The following is a 21351-nucleotide window of genomic DNA, read 5'->3' on the forward strand; positions in this document are numbered from 1 at the left end:
GAGTGAAAAAGAGGGGTTAGCAGCAGCATTCGATGGAAAGTGGTGATGGGCTGATCTCGGAAGGGGGTGATGGAGAGGGATGATGGGGAAAACCATCCCAAGGTTTTAGTCCCGGGGAACTGCCCTTCACTGAGAAAATCCTCAGTGGTGCTAGTTTTAAGAGAAAGGCCATGTGCTTCTTATGGAGTCGTCTCAATCTGAAATGACAGATATCAAAATAGAAAAAACAAAAGTATTCATGAGCTGACTTATGTACATACTGACAAATACATGGAAGAGAACAGTAACAAGAGTGAAAGTGAAAGGCTGTGAGGAGCTAGCCCTTATCTTAATCCCAAGAGCAAGTGACTAGCTTTTTCCTAAAGCAAAGGAGACTCATGTTCGCCCAGACATCCTCAGTCCTCTTTTTTTTTTTTTTGAGGAAGATTAGCCCTAACATTTTCTGCCAATCCTCCTCTTTTTGCTGAGGAAGACTGGCCCTGAGCTAACATCCGTGCCCATCTTCCTCTACTTTTTATGTGGGACGCCTGCCATAGCATGGCTTGCCAAGCGGTGCCATGTCCTCACCCAGGATCTGAACCGGCGAACCGCAGGCCGCCAAAGTGGAATGTGCGAACTTAACCACTGTGCCACCGGGCTGTCCCCCTCAGTCTTCTTTTATTCTGGCCTGCTGCTTCCACCCCCAACAGGAAAATGACTTAACTGTACTTTGATTTCTATGCTGCATGGCTGTCTCTAATAATTGATTCCCCTCTCCTATAGGTCTCAAGACTAGAAAGGAATGTTGTTCCGTCACATTTCCCTCAACGAGGTTCTTTTTCCTTTCAGAATGATGGTCACTGTACTGGATGGACTGCTGAACTATTGAATTACTTCCATCTTTTGACCACACTAGGAAATTGTCCATGGAGTTGAAATATTTATTGCGGTAATTTCTGGCCTTACATAATTGAGGTAAGGTGTACTCTTTTTCCATGTGACTATCATGAAGTTGTGATGTTTCTTCTTTAACTTTGCTTTTTAGAGACATTAGTCCATTCTCCTCCTCTGACTTTATGCTCTAATAATCCTTCAGAGTGTTCTTAATCTGAAGAAGTATAAGAGTGCAGAAAAGACTTTTCCTATGATGAAATATGAGCAAGTTGTGTGACTCTGAAGAATAAAGGTGAAAATATATTACTCTGCAGATTAAATCAATAAAAGTACCCCATTTCCATAAACACAATATGCATAGACTGGATTATACTAGAGAAATTTAATAGATTGAAAGGAGTATTATTAAGCCGTCTTGAAAAAAAATGGAGATACTTAAATATTAATATATTGCTGTCTTTATTCAAGTTAAGAAAATCTAGAAAACACAGAGAATTTAAAAGAAAAACTTGTTATTCCCTTTCCAGAGATAATCAGTGTTAAAATTTTACTGCTTAATTTGTAATATTTGTATTACAAATATTAGTAATAGGGTGTGTGTTGACTTGTTAGATTTTTGCAAACGAGAAACATTTATCACCTTCTTGCTCCCTGCTAGGCTCTGTACCGAGCACTTTGCATACATTAATTTATTAATTCTCACAACCCTGTGAGGTTGGTACTTTTCGCATCCCCATTTACATGTAAGAAAATTGAGGCTCAGAGAATTTAAATGACTTGCCCCTGTTGACAGAGCTGGTAAACCCCTCAGAACTTGAATCAGTCACTTACCATAGCCCATACTAATGGGCTTTCTTACATACTTTTCCTTGACAAAACGCTTCTTCCTTTTCTTCTACAGCGTCATTTTAAATGACTGCATGGCGTTCACTTTGTGGGTGTGCAATAGTTTCTCTACTCTATCTCCTTTCGTTGGACATTTATTTGTTTTTCTTTCTTTACTTTTGGAAACAACATTGCGATGAACATCTTTTGTGCACACCCATGATTATTTCCCCAGGATAAATTGTTGCAGGTGGCATTGCTGAATCAGTGAGAACGTGGGAATGTATCTTTCGGATTTTTGATGCATTCTGCTAATTGTCTTCTCAAAAGGTTCTACCAGTTTATATTCTTACTAGCAGTATGCATATGTACTTGATGACCCTAAGCCCTCAGCAACGTTGGTAGTTAGCAATTTGAATAATTTTGTTCATCTTTAAAAGATTCCAAGTATCCTTTGTTCCTGTCTCTCATACTTTAGGTCCGTGGCTTCCTGACTGAGTTCTCTCTTTCCACTCTTGACCCCACTTTGTCGCTAAAGGAATTGCAGGACAGTGGGTAAGAGCGTGGGCTCTAGAGCTAGAGGCCTGGGTTCACATCCTGGCTGTACTGCTCTGCCTCAGTTTCCCCATCAATAAAATGGAAATAATAAAACCCATCACATGGGGTGCTGAGTGATCATTGATGTAAAGTACCTTAGAACAGCGGCTGACCCTTGGTACGTGCTCAATAATTGTTGGCTACTGCTATTGTCCTGCTGAAGTCCATGCTCATATAATTAAAAAGCCAAAGATTATTCTTGTTTTGAATGAAATATGATTATTACCAAAGCAGTAATTCACATGGAAACTAAAGTGCTGATGTTATAATATTGTAAGTGTTAACATTGAGCAACCTGAAGGTCACAAATAACCATCCCTGCCTCAGTTGATGCTGAGAGGTCAAGGATAATGAGCAGACAGTAATAACAGGAATAACCAGAGTGTTAACGTGCTTTATCAGCTCACGGAGCACTTTCACACGCATTATCTCGCTTGATCTCACAACAGAGCTGTGAGGGAGGTGGAGCAGGTATTATTAACCTCGTTTTACAGAGGAGGAGATTGTTGGAGGAACTAAGTGGCTTGCTCACTTAAGGTCGTGGAAATGGTCAGTGGCAGAGCTGGGTGTGTACTCTAGGCCTTCTGACTGTGATTCCTTACTCCTGTTGCTTCCTGACATAAGGAGAAACTGAGGACGTGCAGGTGTAGATACTCAGGTCTAGAAATGTGCTGGAAATGGAAGGAGCAGAGTGGGATGCCGCCTGGGAGGAGGCAGCAGAATTGGGATGAGGAGACTTGGTCATATTGAAAGGGAGGCAGGGACCCAGTGGGGAGGAGAGAGAGGCATGGAGGGAGGGGTCAGAAGGCGAGGGGAAAATTGAGGGGGCTGGGGCTGCAGGGCCCACAGAGCTAGCTGAGGAGATCTGGGGGAGGCTTCATCTTTGCAGTGAGGGGAGGAGGAGGGAAGGAAGAGAAGGAGGATAGAGACTCAGGTGCTTTGGGGTAGAAAGGAAGGTTTGAGGGTGCTCAAGATTTATGGCCTGAATATACCTCCTGAACAAAGAAAGAAGAAAGGATGTGTTGAGAGTAAGAGTGGTGAGTTTGGGGTTTTCAATTTGAGAAAGGGGAGCTGTTTAGATAGCTGTTGTATGAAACGGGCTAGAAAGAGCTGCCAGAGACCTTTGCAGCACAAGAGGCAGGACCAAGATAACATCCGGGCTCCAACCCAGCAGACTCTGTGACCCCAGCAGCCCTGCTTTCGGGGTGCTGAGGATGTACGCTTGCCAGAGGAGGAGGTTTCTTTGTGGGCTAAGGGTAAGACAGGCTCCAGGTCAGAATGAGGAAAGGACGACTCCTAAGTTGCCTATGGATTGAGAAGAAATTGCACTCTGCCATAACCCCTGGTTTCCAAACGTCAGGCTGTGCTCCAGGCCTGGGGTACCCTTCGCGTAGGAGTTGCCTTCTTCAGTGATAGCATTCATGGTGTCTCTTGTCAGTGGGTGGAGAGCTTTTTAATGAACGGAGAGACAAAAGCACTAGTTCTCGGTCTCTCGTTCTAGAAACCTTTGTTGAGAACTGTGCTTATAGTCAGGCAATGGGTAAGTGAAGTGGGGAGATGTAGATGGTTTCTTATTCTGTGGAATGAGGAGTTAGACTAGATGGTTGCTTCCAAAAGTTCCTTTCCACCATACCGTTTTCTGATTCAACTCCAGTCTTCACTTAGTCTTCTACCTATGACCTCCATTACTAGGCTGTTCAGCATGTCTACATTTTTATTTTATGATGTTCTAGATATTTTTTCGCTTGATTCTTTGCTTACTATTAAAAGCAATGTATATTGACTGTAGAAGAATGAAATATATGTAGAGAAATAAAAAGATCTGTTAAAAATGTGTAATCCTACCACCATTAAATAACTGCCATTAGTATTCTTCCAGAGATTTTTTCCATATGCATATGCCTTAAAAAGATTTTTCAATACAAAAATGCAACCTGCTTTTCTTTTTATTTTTTTGCTGAGGAAGATTAGCCCTGAGCTCACATATGTTGCCAATTTTCCTCCTTTTTTGCTTGAGGAAGATTAGACCTGAGCTAACATCTGTGCCAGTCTTCCTCTATTTTATATGTGGGATGCTTCCACAGCATGGCTGACTCGTGGTGTAGGTCCACACTTGGGATCCAAACCTACAAACCCAGGCCGCTGAAACAGAGCACACTGAACATAACCACTAGGCTGTGGGACCAGCCCTGCAACCTGCTTTTCTTAACTGGTATATTGTAAATTCCTCTCCATATCAGTAGACATTGCTGCGTAATTATTAAAGTTTGATAAAGATTCTACTTTAGGAAAGTACTTAAATCTCCCTCTGGACATACATGTCAATGCATATCCTTCTTAACTAGATTTTTGAAGCTGCTCTTAATTCTTCCTTTATATAAAATCAGGAAAGAGGTTGTTGATATATATTACGTGGAAAACCAAACCAATTTGTAATCCCACCAACAGTATGCAAGAAGTCTCTTCCCCATACTCTTTTAACATTAGATAGTAGAACTGAAAAGAAACTTGACCCAGTTTTATGGACAAGTGAACGTTTATCATATGTTTATGAACCATTTATATTCCTTCTTTTGTGAATTTTCTGTTCCTGTCCTTTGCCCATTTCTCCAAAGGGATGTTTGTGTTTTTGTTACTGATTTGAAAGAGTGTTATTGTTGTAAAATATCTTTTACTATAAAGATATTATGAATTTTTATGTCCTTTGCCTTTGAATTGTGTATAATGTTTTTAAAAGTAAGTAAATATTTAATTTTAGGTAGTTGAATCTTTTCCCTGTGGTTTCCATATAGACTAACTAGGAAGCAAGAATGCCTTGATATCGTTCCCCCCCATTCAGTTCTTCACACAGCAGAGCGATCTCTTCCATACAGTGACACCTTGGCACAGCCCTGCCTGCGCCTGGCATGGCATCCTCCTTACCGTGGCCTCCAGGCCGGCATCATCTGGCTTTGCCTGCTCTCCAGCCTCGCCTCTGGTCACTCACTCTCCAACACTGTGTTCCAGGCCCAGTGGCCCCTTTTCAACTTGTGGAACGTGCCACCCTCTTTCTTGCCCCCAGGATTCTGCAGATGGCTGTTCCTTTGCTCGGAACATGTGCTTGCACACGAAGACGCACACACACATGCAAATACACACACATACTTGTGCTCACACACATTTCTTGTGGCTGACTCTTCCTCATTCAACGAGGCGGTTCCTGAGAGAGGGCTCCAAAGCAGGCAGCTTGGGGTCACCTGGCTTCCCCGTTCACCAGGTCTGTGTCCTTGGACAAGTTACTTCTCTTCCTCACTTGTAGCACCTGTAACATCGGAATCGTCATCATCATCACACCATCTTAGAGTTGTTGGGAGGATTAAGTGGGTTAATTCATGCAAAGCTCTTAGAAAGCTACCCTGTGCACAGAAGTACGCATCAGTGGTTACCTGATAGCGTGGTCGTCATCTTTCAGGTGTCAGCTTAAATTTCACCTCAGAGAAAGGTGATCCTGTCCAGCATTGGTCATTCCTTCCAGTATTCCCTGTCTCATAATTGTGGGTTTTTTCCTCTTTAAGCACTTATCAATAGGCAATTATTATTTTTTATTTCTTTTCTTTTTCCTGTTTCCTCCTCCAGCCTGTGACTCTGTAGGCACGGGGCTTGTGTCTGTGTTGTCCACAGCTGGTTCTCTGCTGCTTAGTGTACAGTATTTGTAGAGTGAATGAATGAATAAATATCAACATCTCCAACCACAAGATTGCCTAGAAATTCCCCTATATTTTCTTTCTGTAGTTTTATGCTTTCACTTCACATTTTAAAATATTTCATCTATATGAAACTTAGTTTGAAATATGATTTGAGATATGAATGAAAATTAACTTTTTCTCCAAATGAGTAGCCAATTGCAATTTTTGTAATTCTTTGAAAGAGAGCTCCAACCCAAATAACAGTCCTTCAGGACTCTGATGTTGTTTTGTTCCTTTTGTTTGTTTTTTCTCTCCTTGAGTAGGCCTTTTGCGAAAGGTAAATGCAGAAACTCCATCGACTTGAGCCAAATTCCTCCAGAGCGTGCTGGCCAGTACCAGGAAAGATGCTCCTGGGGTCACCTACCACAGCCTAGCTTCCAAGAGGAAGGAAGACGTAATGTGACCAACTTAGGCGTTTATTCCATTTGCTCAATATCTAATGCTACTAAACCTGCTAGATATTTCAGACCATCTTGTTTTAGATATTGCCTGCCATTTTTTAAAAACTGTTGAAACCTGGAAACTTCAACATTCCAACGACTAAATCACTTTTCCTCAACTGCCTCTTGCATCTAAATGAGGAACAGAAATGCTTTGGCAGACCATATATTCTAATTTTTGGTTTGGAAAAAAATGGTCACGATTGTTTTTCATATTTTAACTTTTAAAATGAAAATCAGTGACAAGAATAATATGTACCACGGTCACATACTCAAGCCATAAAACACATTATATAGAAAAAAATTGCCTCTTGCATCCCACCTACTGGCTCACCCCTTAATATAACCACAGCTGAGTTTATTGTATATCCTTCCAAACTTTGTTATGCTTAGGAAATATATTAGATCTTTACAAACACACACACACTCATATACTTGCATGGTTTTTCTGAACAATGTCCTAAACCCACTTTCTTATGCATATCCGTGGGCTTTAGAAACACTTGAAGCCTTTGTTACCTGGCTGGCAGCCTCTTAGACAAGTTCCTAATTGATATTTTCCCAGGGCTTTAAACAGCAAGCCCCGCTCAGTTTGTGCGAATCACTGGGTCTGATCTTCCAGAGGGCAGGGCCCATGCAGGAATGTGGTTTAATCTGATAACGATTCCTGTATCTCTACCGAGGAAGAGAAGAGACTGAAAAGGGAAGCTAGTGGACTGGGAAGGGAGAAAATTCTTCTTAGTTCTTGAGGGGGAACTTTTAGTGAACTGTTTTCCCCGGGTTCTATAACAAGTAGTTTGATTTCTGGGGAAACGGGGTGGCAGATAGGGTGCTGTCAGCTTATCAGATTTTTCATGGCTTTATCTCTCATCATTCTCTCCTGCTTTTTTTTTTTTTTTTTTTTTTTCAGTCTATGAGAATAGAAGATAAATTCGGGGCAGAGCGGGCTGGAGAGTCCCCAGGCCGTGCCCTTCACACTGGCCTTAGAAAGTATGCAGTTGGCTGCCCCTGGTTCTGATCGATGGCACTGCAGTCCGGGGAACTGTAAGGGTTTCTGTAAGTGATGGGGGCTCTGGACCTATGCAGAATTGCACTTGTCAGAGTTTTTCACAGTGCCCACCTTATTACACTAGAGAGGCAAGTTTCGTTGCTTAAGGGGACAATTTACGGCAATGGGCCTATCTCTTTCTTTTAGCTCTTTATGTTTTTCTGCCTCTTAATAAAATGTGAAGTCACAAAGCAATTAAATAGTAGTGTAGTTTTCAGGCAGGAGGTGGAGAAAGGCTAACCAGGGGAAAAGGCTAACATGATTGACAGAGGCTGGCTGGAGATTTACATTGAGAATAACTCGTTCTTCAAAACTTTCTTCATTTTCTTGTGGGAATTATGGGGTAAATCATACACCAGGAGGATGGATGATTAAAAATGTAGGAGTTATGATTTCTTTTTGACTTTGTAAGTCTCTAAATCCTCCACCTTAACAGAGAGTTCTGGTGGGAACCAGCCCTGCCAAGGATTGAAGTGAAGCAGAAACACTTTAAAATCTTAGATTGTTAATAAGCTTGAGAGTATGTATATTTTTAAAATGTCTTAAGATCCAATGAAAGGGAGTAGATAATTCATGAGTGTTTTTTCCCCTTAAACTCAGATTCACAAGTGTAGATATTTTTGAATAGTCAAAGATGTTGAATGGAGTTTCAACTATTAGTTTTGAGAATTTAAAAAATACTATTAGTAATTTTTAATAGTGACACCTAAAATGAGGAAAAATTTGAAAAAATTGAACATTAAAATCTGGAGAGTTAAGGTTCTCTGTCCTTCTTTTTTCCCTCTTCCTTTAATATATAAAATTAATTCTTTTGATTTAGCCACTTTGTATTGATGATGGCGTATTTATTCCAATCAAGAGCATTAAAAAATAAAGATATGTAAGCTCTGCATGTCATCCTATCTTATTACAGAATCCATTTGATGTTAAGAAATGTTGAAAAGCTACCTCTTGATTTGAAGTTGTCTTGTTTGTTTTGTAATAATCACGTTGAAATTGCCAAAACAAGTAGATTAAATTAAAATGTGATTGTTGGAAACTGTTGAGAGAAAGATTAACTTAGAGTTAATTTACATGACCCAGAAAGTAAGTGGCTAAAACGACAGTACTTTCTCTACTGTGAATTTCTATTGTCGTCAGAGTACTCTGAAGGGGAGACTTGAAAGCCTTTGCAGGAGGAACCCTCCCCCTTCACCACCACAAAAAAGAACAAGAACCAAAGAATAAACCACAAAGTGATCCTCCTGCTGTTTAGGATGCGCTTCTGGATAGGTTACTTGTGAGAAGATTTGTGCTCAGAGAATAGGAGAAATGTTAATTTCTGGAACTTGGTGAGATGGTAACAAACAGCTTTCATACCAAATCAGTAAATCTTTTCCACGTCCCTCCCTAGGCCCTGTGTAGGAGCCATGGTTCAGTTTCCTCACCTGTGAAGGACTGTGAGGGACTTTGAGGGTCCGTGGCCGTAGGTTGTTGGGATGGACAGGAGACTGAAGGCAGCCAGGGCTGACCATCCTCGCACCCCTACTCTGGCTGTTTCTCAGGGGGTGGATCATTTTGCTGCCCCAGGGCCAGTGCTTATGGACAGTCCCAGGTTTGGGGTACGTTTCTTTTTCACCTGGTTCATTATCTAGAGTGTTCGACGGAGAGGCATCTGGATGCTGAAGATGCCCATCCACACTGATACCGCGCTCGTCTTACTGTTCTATGGTAAAGTTACTCAGTGGGGATCAGTATTTTGGTCTTAACTTAAAGAAATATGTTATTTCTTTTTAATTATATTTACCTTTACTGAGGTGAAATTCACATAACGTAAAAATGAACAATTCAGTGGCATTTAGTACATTCACAGTGTTGTTCAGCTGCCACCTCTATCTAGTTCCAAAATATTTCCATTACCCCAAAAGAAAACTCCATACCTGGTAAGGAGTTAACTCCTCTTTCCTCTTCCCTCAGCCCCTGGCAGCCACTAATCTGCTTTCTGTCTCAGTGAATTTACCAATTCTGGATATCTCATAGAAGTAGACTCATATGATATGTGACCTTTTGTGTCTGGCTTCTTTCACTTCGCATGTTTTCAAGGTTCATCCATGTTGTAGCGTGTATTAGCCGTTTTACTGAGTAATATTCTATTGTATGGATATGCTATAATTTGTTCATTCATCTATTGATGGACATTTGGGTTTTTTCCACCTTTGATTATTGTGAATAATGCTGATATTGTGAATAATGATGATATTCATCCTTCCATATATTTTCTGTGCATATATATACAAATACGCTTAGTTCCTTTGAATAGACTAATGTACTTTGTCTACATTTTAACTTATTTATTTTTACTTAATTATTGGTTATGACTATCTTTCTATTTCAGTACATCTGGATTTACCTTTTTCCTCTTAAATGCTGTAGACTACCCTATTGTACAGATCTACGATACTTTAAGGGTTTTCTTTTAATCAGCATTTAGTGTGTCTTCAGCTTTTTTCTGTTGTCAACAATGCAACAATTAACAATCGTGTACCCATATCAGTGCATGCTTGTGTATGTCTTTAAGGTAATTCCCTATAAGGAGAATTGCTGAGGCAAAAAATATGCACATACTGCCTTTTGACGGACTGTAAGAGATCTCTTTTCGTTTTTGTTTTTAATTGCTTATTTATTATGGTCACAGAGGCTACCCACTGTTATCTAAGAACATCACAGTGACTAATAAATGCTTGGGAAAAAAGCAGAAGAGAAGGATGTGTCTAACCCTTTTTATTCCCATACAACGTAGTGACATATAATAATCTAAATAGAATGTAAATAGTTAAATCCTTTTGGGCACGTTTATGAGCTATGTAAACAAGGCGTTTTAACTTTATTTTGTTGGATGAGGAAGCAACTAGTAGCGCATATGCGCCTTTTGGGCTTTTCTGTCTCTTGTCTTCTGTACACCCCACCCCACTGCTAACATATCTTTCATTACCCCCCACCCATTGCTGGCAGTCATCCTTAAATAGCTTTGGATTTTATGCCAAAAGATCTTTTGCTTGTTGACAGAGTCTGTGAACACCCAGTGTTCTGTTCTTTGGCACCATCGGAGAAAGACCAGTTTGGGAATTTACTAACACGTTCAAAGTGAAGGACTTTGTTTTGTTCAGGACTAGCTGAAAACTTTAGCTCCACTCCAGAAGGCAGATCGTATTCAGTTTTTGAGACAATCAGTGTGATGTTCTGTGCGTCTGAGTCTCACGTCTCACACCCTCCTGTTGCTTTTCCATGGTTAACCAAGTAAAGCAGAGGAAGATGCTTTTGTGAAATGCCCGAAGAAAAGAAAGCCAGATGGAAGTGAAGATTATGGATAACCACAGTTGCTTTCCTCTTCCATCAGTTTTTTAAAACTTTTTATTTTGAAATAATTTTAGACCTAGAAGTTGCACAGGTAGTAGAGAGTTCACATAGACTCTTCAGCCAGCTTCCTCCAGCGTTAGCATCTTACATAGCCATAGTGTAATGATCAGAATCAGGAGATTTAAATTGGTAGGATATGTTTAGCTAAACTACAGACCTTATTAGCCTTCCATCTGGTTTTCCACTAATGTCGTTTTTCTGTTCCAGGATCCAGCCCAGGATCCACATTGCATTTAGTTATTGTGTTTCCTAAGACTCCTAGAGTTCCTCAGTCTTTCCTTGTCTTTCATGATCTTGATACTTTTGAACAGTGCTGGGCAGTTATTTTGGTGAATAGTTCTGAATTTGGGGTTTTCTAATGATTACTTTGAGTTTATGCATTTTGGGGAAGAATACCACAAAAGTGATGATGTATCCTTTTCACTGAGTGGTTTACTTGATGTCAGTTTCTCTTATTACTGGTAATGCTGACCTTAATCACTTGATTCAGGTAGTATCTCCTGGGTTTCTCCACTATAAAGTGACTTGTTCCCTTTGGATTAATAAATATCTTGGGGGGAAATACTTTGGGACTATACAAATATCCTGTTTCTTCTCAAGCTTTCCCCGACTGATTTTAGCATCCATTGGCAGATCTTGCCTACAATGATTATTATTATACTATTTGCCTAATAGTGATCTTATATCTCCCTCCATTCCTTGTACATTTACTTATTTATTGAGATTCTTCTGTAAAGAAGAGCTGTCCTTTCGTTCATATGTATATATATCAGGATGGACTCATGGATAGTTATTTTATTCTATGGGTTCTGATCCTAAACTTTCATTATTTTATTTTCTCGCTCAAATTGTTCCAACTTAGGCTATTGGGAGTGCCTTCAGATTGACCTCAATATCCTTTTGGTGTGCTCCCATCCCTTCGCAAGTGCTTTCTTACTTAGTGGTACCCCAAGATGTTCCAGGCTCGTTTTGTATTTTCCTTGCCCTAGCTCTGGAATCAATTGCTTCTTCAAGAAGCCTGGGTCCTTTTACTGGAGAATGGTGTTAGAAACCAATATCTGGTATTAGGTATGTATATTGCAGCTGAGTTGTCAATGCTTCTATCTTCTCTCAGTTTTAAAGTGAGCTCTTCCCTGTGGACTTGGGTGTAGCAGGCCTGAAACTTGCTCGTAACACTGCTAGGTGGTAAATCATTTTGATGTAAAATCGTTTTGATCAGGCCAATCAATGATGGGTTGTTAAAAATCAGTGCACATATAGAGAGGCTTGTAGACAAATAAGTATTTTGACTGTAAATGGAATGGGTTAAATTTTTGTGAAAAAGTGCTTTTATTATTGAAAGGCTAATGTTAGCAATCAGACATCTCTAACATTTTTGAAATAACCTTTCAGGGGTTTTTGACTGTCATTTTTAGTCCATTCTCTATTTTAAGGTAATAAGAATAACTTTTGGTCCTCTTAGTTACAGAAGGTAAATCTACCTGATGTATTCCTATTAGAGTGTTTTACTCAATGTCTAAATACAGATTGATCATCCTATCATAAAATAATTTTATTTTTGCATAGGTTATTATGTGGCACAAAACTTTTAATAAATTATTTATGGCCTTATAATTTTATTTATGAAGTCTTATAGTCAGAGGACATTGATAAAATATTTTTATTAATTATAAGCATTGAGAGCCTCTATTCCTGGCAATCCAGTTAATTTCTTTTGACTGCTGCTTTTAATTCTTGTAAAGTGGATCTTACCTTAGGAGATTCCAGCGTGAGGGCCTTTTTCCTCTGTAATTTTTCATATTTCTCTTATTATATCTCAACTCTTGGCTAGCAGTTTCCATGAGAATTAAGCATGCAGTCAAGGCATGTTTCACGTGTGACGGGTAGGATTATAATAGTTACAAAGCGTATTTATCCTCAGTGATAGTGATCTTCCTAAGCATTTTGGTCTATTTCAAAATTCATTTTGGGGTCTTAACACCTGTTTCTCATATGTGGAGAAAAAGTCTCGTTCCTCCTTCAAAATAGAGATCGAAAAGCAAGTTTATATCAGAATTCAAAAGATGAATCTTTTTCAAGGACATTTTCCTCTTGACTTGGCATCTTGTAAGAAATTTCTGTATTCTTCCTACTTGTGGTACACTTTAATTTGGAAGTGGGGTTGGGTACAATATGGTGCAGACTCCAGCTGACAAATGAAGCCTGGTGTTGTAATGTTTTGAAAACACGGCTAGCTGACTCTGAACTCTAAATGCATAAGTTATCTCTGCAGCAGTGAGAGATCTTGAAGAGCTTGAAATAGCTTTGATAAGTAATCATTGTGTGATCACTCAGCCAGAAGAATTTACAAAGAGCAGTCTGTGTGTCTTGCATCCAATTTAAAGGTTAGTAGCCTAAGACTTGTTCCTGGTGCCTGTAACTCTAGTTACGTGGAGAGACACCACGTTAACATTTAGTATTTCTTTACTCTTAACAGTTTCTACATCAGTCATCATCTTCTTTACCTCTCTCTCGTTCTAGAACAGAGGAATATTATACTTATTATGTTATTAAGTATTAAAGTGTGTTCTATTATTAATTAAAAGAATAAATGCACTTGTTTAAATTTTTGTCTATTAAAAATTCCAAAATTGTTTTAACCTATCATGCTTGATATGTTTTTTCATTAATTATGGTTGAAGAGGCAGGGGAAATGGCAGTGGCCCCTGGTTTCAGCAGAAAGCCTTCTCATTCTATAGAATCTTAGCTTTGGGGTACCAGTTCATAGATACGTTAGTATCTAAGGTAAAAATTAGAGCTAATATTCAAAGCACCAAACAAGTATTGTTCTAATTATTCTGGTTCTTTATTCTATGTCTTTGCTGGAGACATGGTAAATAATGATGATGATGCTAATAATAACTGTTTATTGAATGGGCACTATGTGCCAGACATTGTGTTGGACATTTTGCAAATACTGTCTCAATCGATCCTAATGGAAACCTCCTGATTTTTCAGAAATGGAACCTAGTGCTTGGAAGGTTCAATGACTTATCCAGGATTGCGCAGCTAGTCAGCCAGAGATCTGTTTGGATTTTGTCTAACTTCAGTACTCATTCCACATAGTATACTGTGACTGTCCTCATGTCAGTAAAGGTGAGAATGCCTTTAGGATCGCCTTTCCCTCAAAGCATTTTAAAATTTTTTAAATCATTTTTTAATGTTAGTTTTTTGTTGTTGGTTTGTTTTTTGAGGAAGACTGGCCCTGAGCTAACATCCATGCCCATCTTCCTCTACTTTATATTTGTGATGTCCGCCACAGCATGGCTTGCCAAGCAGTGTGTAGGTCCACACCCGGGATCCGAACCGGCGAATGCCGGCTGCCAAGCGGAGTGCGTGAACTTAACCGCTGTGCCCCTGGGCTGGCCTCTTAATGTTAGTTTTTTTGGGTTCAGCTGTTATCAGGCCTTTGGTTTCTAGACATGAAATACTACATATGGGGAAAGATCATTGCTCCCAGATGGTATAATCATGCCTTTTCTTGAAGCTGACTATGACTTCTCTCTTAGACTTTCTTGCTTTTCTGTGAGTGGAAACTTCAGGCTTTGGGCTGGTGGAGTATTATATTTAATGGCAGAGAGAATAAAGCACTAAACACAAAGTATGTACACCATAAACGTGAGTCACTTGTAACTGCCTTAACCTTAGTGTGAATGCCCCTGGCTTCACCCTGTACCTGACGACATCATATGGACTCTGGGGTCGAGAAGCCTGGCAAAATGATGCAGTTGGGAACTTATATGGGATAAATGAAAAGCCCTAACTTCAATCCCTCTTCCATTTATCCTTTCTAAATCGCTAAGGTGTGAGCTTCTGATTATACTGGGCTCATCATGGGATCTTCCTTTGGAAGAAGGTAGTCTTGAGAAAAGAGAGAGGATGGGTTTTCATCTCGAATATAATTAAAAACCTGCCTTACAGGTTCTGGTCAAGAGGGTCATAGGTGTTGGGCTTAAGATATAAAAGGGTTTTGCTACGATGGATGTTTTGGGGCTTAAAGGAGCTATCCGGCTTTTATAGTCTTCAAGTTCCCCTCTTAGGCTAAGGAACGAAATGGAGGAGATCATAAACACAGCAATCACAAATAACTTAAATACTAAAAGAAACTATTTGGCTGTTGGGTTTGAGTATAAAAAGATCATGTGACTTTCGTGTGAGTGATGCTTAGACCATGAGATGGAAAACTAATTGTCAGAGCAATTTATGTCTCTGAGGCTGATAACAGAACTACTCACTTACAAGTAATCTCTCAGAGAGTTCTTGTCGTTATACTAACAAACTTCGAAGAAAGGGCCATGTTAGTAAGAAGTAGTTAGTCCTGGTCTGTTTTCTGTTGGTGATAGGAAGTATCTTTTTACCACTTTGTAATTTAAATCACACGTAAGGAAGTGACTAGAAAAGGAAATAGCAGGAAAAAGGTTGTTATAATCAGAAATATGCCATTTGCAGACTCTTAAAAATATCAGAGACTTGGCGTAAGTAGAAGACATTGGAGTCTGCCCCCTGAAGTCAGATACCTCATGAGATGGGAGACCTCTTTTACTGTTAGAATTTCCTTGTTTTAGAACATTTGGGTTTGGTGACTCTGGTGCACTGAGAAATTGAGGTATTCCGGAAGGAGAGTGAATTCTGCCCTCCTTGCTGCATGCAGGTACCTTGAGGGGAAGGCCCCCCATAACTGTCAATCATGGAATGACAGGAACTGTTCTCTCTCTGCCTCTTTTGGTTCTCATCCTTTCCTCCTGAGTTGTTTGCATTCTTGGCTTGACGTAACACTTCTCCTCACCAAATCCATTGCTTTTAACAAAACCCAGGAGTACGGAGGTCAGCTTTGACGGTAAGCTTTTTCTATGACTTGGTTTGATGGCTTCAGATAGGGTGTGTTTCAAAGCAGGTGTGGAATAGCGAGTAGAGCTTCTCTAAGTCCATTTTTGACAATCTGGCCTTAACAATGTTACATTAAAGCACTTAAGAGGATTCTCAGCTATTGGTCACTGGGGACGCTTTTTGATGATTTCTGAGATAGTAGTGCTGTTCTGGCTCCATATTAAATGTAGGAGAATTTAAGATGAGTGTCATGTAATACAATGCATGTAAGCCAAAAAATGCTAATCAGTGTCCAGTTTATTTATTTAATTCCAAATTGCCTTGTATAGGTGCATCCAGAAATTTTTAAAAATTGACACCATGGTTCATATTTTGTTTGTATATTTTTTCCACATTGCATTATTTTATATGGATGTTTATGTAAATAGGCAGAAGTCATATAATGGTCACTTTTATTAGGAACATAATATCCTATTGTGTTGATATACCATGGTTCTTTCTAAACTGTCCCCCGATTTTGGATATTTAGTCTGTTTCTAGTTCTTCTCTATTATAAATACTAAGGGATATATAGAAAGTGCCATTCTTGCTATGGTAATTGTTAAGCATCTGCTGTTTATGTGCCATGCGTGACATCAGACACTGTGGTGGATGACACAAAGACGAATGAGACCAAAGTGCTGTAGGAGGTTGGAGGAATGATTCTGTGTAGTGTGATCCAGGAGGGCTCCGTGGAAGACTGCATTTGATTCTGGGTCTTTAAGAATGAGTAGTAGTAAGAACAGCAAATACGGGAAAATTGAACTCCAAGCACTTTCAGAGTATTGTTCCTAGAGTATGTCAGGTCCATCTGCTAGAGTCTAAAATACATTTTACCAGAAAATATCCAGCTGTAAGAATGAGTCCCAAATATGTCTTGGAAAAAGTACAAGTGTGTGATAAAAATGTTGTCAGAGCTGCTATATATAGAAAGCATGTTACTAGAGGTTTAACTCCTATTTGCCAGTCATGTCTTGATCTTCCCTAACAGGGATGTACACACCAGTCTTATGAGGAAGACTTAATATTTGATTTCCAAGGGATGAAAGGGAGGCATTGAAGTATGCCATTTTCCATAAAATACAGGAAGTCATCAACATCATATGTACAGGCAAACTCTAGCCCGTTCAATTATTCATGCATGGATCAAGCATTTTGGGAGTGGTTATTATGTGCTAGGTGGGCCAATGCTGGAATAAAGAAATAGAAGACTCCCTCCTCCAAAGAAACGAATGGAATAATTGAAGAAAGAACCAAAATGAACAACCACAACAATGAAAACTGAACCTCAATAGTATGTTAGGCTCTTTGAAGTTATGCATAGGGTACTTCGTACAGGGCACTTGGAAAGGGTATCTAAAACTGTAGGGGGTGTCAGGGAAGGCTTCTTGGAGGAGGAAGTGCCAACACTGGGTCTTAAAAAGTGGGAGGAAATGAAGCCCTCCTGTCATCTGTGTGCATGTACATAGTTTCCTATCAACTCTTCCCTGTAGCTGCAGAGATGAGGAGAGACCAAATAAGAAATGTCTGTGGATACCAGGCCATAGAAAAATTCTGAGTTAAAAAAAAAAAGAAGCGTGAGCATAGTTACCCAGGAAGTGAATGGGATGGTCCAGGCTAGCGATGTTGAGCATAGCGACAGGGGAAAGGAGGTGGTAGAGGAGGAGACCTCCCCGGTGGCCCACTCTCCCTTAGTGCTTTGGAATATGGGGAAATGAACAGCTTACTCTAGAGAGCCACTATGCCCAGAATGGTGTGCAAATGTTTTTTTTAAGTGGATGAATACCTGGTGAGAATTATTTTATTATGGGTTACGCCATGACCAGGACAGGAGAGAGAAATGGTAACGAGATTAACTTGTCTCCATACCCCAGATGGCATTTGGGGCAAGCAAGGTCTGTGCTGTGTTACCTGGCTCCCTTCCCATTAGAGTGGGTGGTGGTTTAACAAGCTCTGCCGCACACTCAATTCTGCTTCTGGGTTTCACCATTCAGCCAATTTTATCAAATTAGTACGAGCATATTTTCCTCTTTAAAAGACCAGAGAGGGAGAAAAACCATGGAGCTTTGCCCTAGTATATGGTATTGAATTTTATATATAATATATATAACTTCAATATATACTATATATAAAAATTTAAAAATAAAAGATACAATATAACTCACTGCTTTCGTATGATCACTGCAGCTGAAAAGGAGGACCAGAATTACAGGGTCTTAAAGTTAGTTAATTCACTCAAAAGATATATATTGAGCACCCCTGTGTGCCAGGCACCATTCTCATTATGCAGAAACAGAGTCCCTGCTCCCATGGAATTGACATTCTAGTGGATTTTCATGAGATAAGACAGGCTACTGAGTGTAGTTGTTCACTCAGATTTTTATTTTAAGAGTTTTATACCCAAGGAAAACTTTAGGCTAAGACTTAAATTCCAATTTTATGAGTTTTCTTGGGTCATTCTTAAAAACTGGCTCTTAGACTGGTCATTAGTCAATGACACCCTCTTTCACCTTCCTGAACTCCTTTGCATGCTGCTCGGTCCTTCAGAATGGCACGATGGTTAAACTTGGCCTAGCATAATCCACTTGAAAACAGATGGTTAAGTCTGCTAAACATTAGCTCCATTGGGCCCTCTCCTGTGGGCTTGTCAGTTCTTGTGCAGATTCCTGCTTCCACCCAGTTCCAGGATCAGCTGCACATACCTGGCTCACTCCAATCCAGGAGGGCCAGCTTGTTTTCTTCACCTAGCCCAGAAGTGGAGTTCTAGACAAATTTCCTTCCAGGGCTATAAGAACCTCTGAAGTTTCTCCTCTATTTCCTTGTTCTCCTGACTTTCGTGCTGGGAGGGAATATCATGGTAGGGTGGAGGATTTTTAGGCAAAGAAAAAAACACTGAAATGGACGTGGTGTTGAAATTAGGCTGATCTCTAGGAACACCACAGCAACGCTCTTTCCTGTTTCTGCCACACTTACCTGGTCGTCTGTAGTGAAACTTTTGTTTTTCCTTTTAAGAATCTGTGCGTGTGTAATTTATCCAACACCATGGAATCTTTGAAGGAAAGAGTGTAAAACTTTCAGAATTGTAACAATAATGGCTTCATTTGATGTGTATCACATTCTACATGACAAGAGACCAGTTCTCCTTTATTAATATTTGTTTACAGTCATGCACTGCATGACGATGTTTTGGTTAATGATGGACTACATATACAATGGCGCTCCTGTAAGATTAGTACCATATAACCTAGGTGTCTAATAGGCTATACCATCTATGTTGTGTAGGTATATTCTATGATATTCGCACAATGACAAAAATCACCTAATGATGCATTTCTGAGAACATAGCCATGTTGTTAAGTGACACGTGACGGTAATTCTCTTTCAGACCTAAAAGAAATATTTTGGCTTTTAAAAAATCTCTACTGGGGGGCCGACCCCATGGCTGAGTGGTTAAGTTCACGCGCTCCGCTTCAGTGGCCCAGGGTGTCGCGGGTTTGGATCCTGGGCGCAGACATGGCACCGCTCATCAAGCCATGCTGAGGCAGTATCCCACGTAGCAGAGCCAGATGGACCTACAACTGAAAAATACAACTATGTACTGGGGGGCTTTGGGGAGAAGAAAAAAAGAACATTGGCAACAGATGTTAGCTCAGGTGGCAATCTTAAAAAAAAAAAGTCTCTACTGGGGCCAGCCCAATGGTGTAGTGGTTAAGTTCGTGTACTCCACTTCAGCGGCTCAGGGTTCACAGGTTCAGATCGTGGGCAGGGTCAAGCCATGCTGTGGTGGCATCCCACATAAAATAGAGGAAGATTGGCACAGATGTTGGCTCTGCGGCAATCTTTCTCTAGCAAAAAGAGGAAGATTGGCAACAGATGTTAGCTGAGGGCCAGTGTTCCTCACACACACACAGAAATCTTTATTGACCAGTGTTATATACAGAAAAATGTCGTTGTTGTAGAGCATACAACATGAAGGTGATTCACTTGAGGGCATTCACCGTGGGCACTGTCGAGAGTTGAAGTTTACGAGTGTGGGCTGTACATGCAGTCTCGACTTTAGGAATAGTGCACTCATCACCAGGCTGATTGCCCTCAAGCCAGGGGGATAAACAGCTTTGACAAATTGTTCCCAAAAGGTTGTCAGTTTTTAGGGTGTAGCCATTGAACCACACCTGAGAAGCTACCTAGATGAAGCCAACTCACAAAGTTACGAAAGAGCCTCCACCTCAGTTGATGATCCAGATCGTCTCCAAGGAAGGTGAACTAAGCCAGTGTTAAGACTGAGGGGGATAATGCAGTGGTGATAGTGCATAATGGATGCATTCATACACGTAGCTTCAACACAGCATTCTCTTGGATGGGAGCATGGGAAATAACACATGAGCATGTACTCACGCCTCTTGTTGGCTTTCTGTGTCACTGCTGGCCTCCTCCTGTCCTGTCCTTCCTCTCCCAGCCACCCATTGGGACGTGAACCTTTGTCAGATCATTGAAAATCTTTATGTTCTGAGAACCCAAAGGGAAGAAAACCTAACCCTTCAGAACATTGGTTGAAACAATAAAAAATAATAATAGTAAGATTGTCCACATATATAGCAGTTGGCTTTGACTGGAATAAATTTACCGGGTTATGAAACTGATAATTGTAGTGGGGTCGCTATGATGCCACTACAGTATTTTAGTTTAGAAAGTACTTTGATAAGTTTATGGCCTAGAAGTTAAATGGGTTTGTTTATAAATTCTTGGAGAATTCCTTAAACTTCTGATTGCTACCTCAAGTGTATTTTAAATAGATTCAGTAGACATTGACCCTGCTACTGTATTTTACCTTTTAGCCCATTGGTGCTTCTTTCATTTCCTTTAGTGGACTTCAATAAATTTAGGAAAGCTTATAAATTCCAATAAAGGAATATCTCCTAAATAAAGGAGAGGAGGGTCAATAGCTTAGTTTACATATAAATTCTATCACTCTAATATAACACGTGTTTTCATCTTTCTTATATATATTTTAGTTTACATTTTATTTGTGTGATGTATTTGGAATACTGCTTTTACTTAAGATGCCGTGGTTTTCCACTCATTTACACAAGCCTTTACAATAATAATTATAAATAATATTCACTTGCCTTAATGTACCATAATCTATAAGCCATCCTTCTAATGTTAAAAGTTTAGATTGTGTCTAATTCTTTGCTACTTTAGACATCATTGCAGTGACATCTTTAAGCCACGATAAGTTGTTTCTTTGGGATAAATTCACAGGAATCACTGGGTCGAAGGTATGGACATATTTTGATTTGGTTGAAGAGTTTACATTTATGAAAGACTCTTTCTAGATTATAAGAGTAATACATGACCATCCTAATAAATTAGAATGCTATAGAAGTATGTAAAGTAAAAATAAAAGTTCTCCATGGCACCTGGACCTCAATCCCACTCTCCAAAGTGAGCCATGATGAGCCCTTAAGCAAAGATTCTATAGGATAAGAAAAGGTGGTTCTGAGGAGTGGAATGCTATGAAAGTGGTGATGGGGTACTGTGT

At 39.9% G+C, this 21351-nt stretch overlaps 1 protein-coding gene across 6 annotated transcripts in view; it reads left to right on the forward strand.

Moving 5' to 3' along the window:
- KANK1 (KN motif and ankyrin repeat domains 1) overlaps positions 1–21351 on the forward strand; it is a 198044-nt gene that overhangs the window by 71819 nt on the left and 104874 nt on the right. For all 6 annotated transcript variants that reach the window (XM_014846757.3, XM_014846759.3, XM_070495984.1 and 3 more), the window contains exon 2: positions 829–954. The gene's annotated coding sequence lies outside the window, so the exon portion shown is untranslated. The remainder of the gene's footprint in view (positions 1–828; positions 955–21351) is intronic.

This window comes from Equus asinus, chromosome 23 (genome assembly GCF_041296235.1).
Source record: "Equus asinus isolate D_3611 breed Donkey chromosome 23, EquAss-T2T_v2, whole genome shotgun sequence".
NCBI lineage: Eukaryota > Metazoa > Chordata > Mammalia > Perissodactyla > Equidae > Equus > Equus asinus.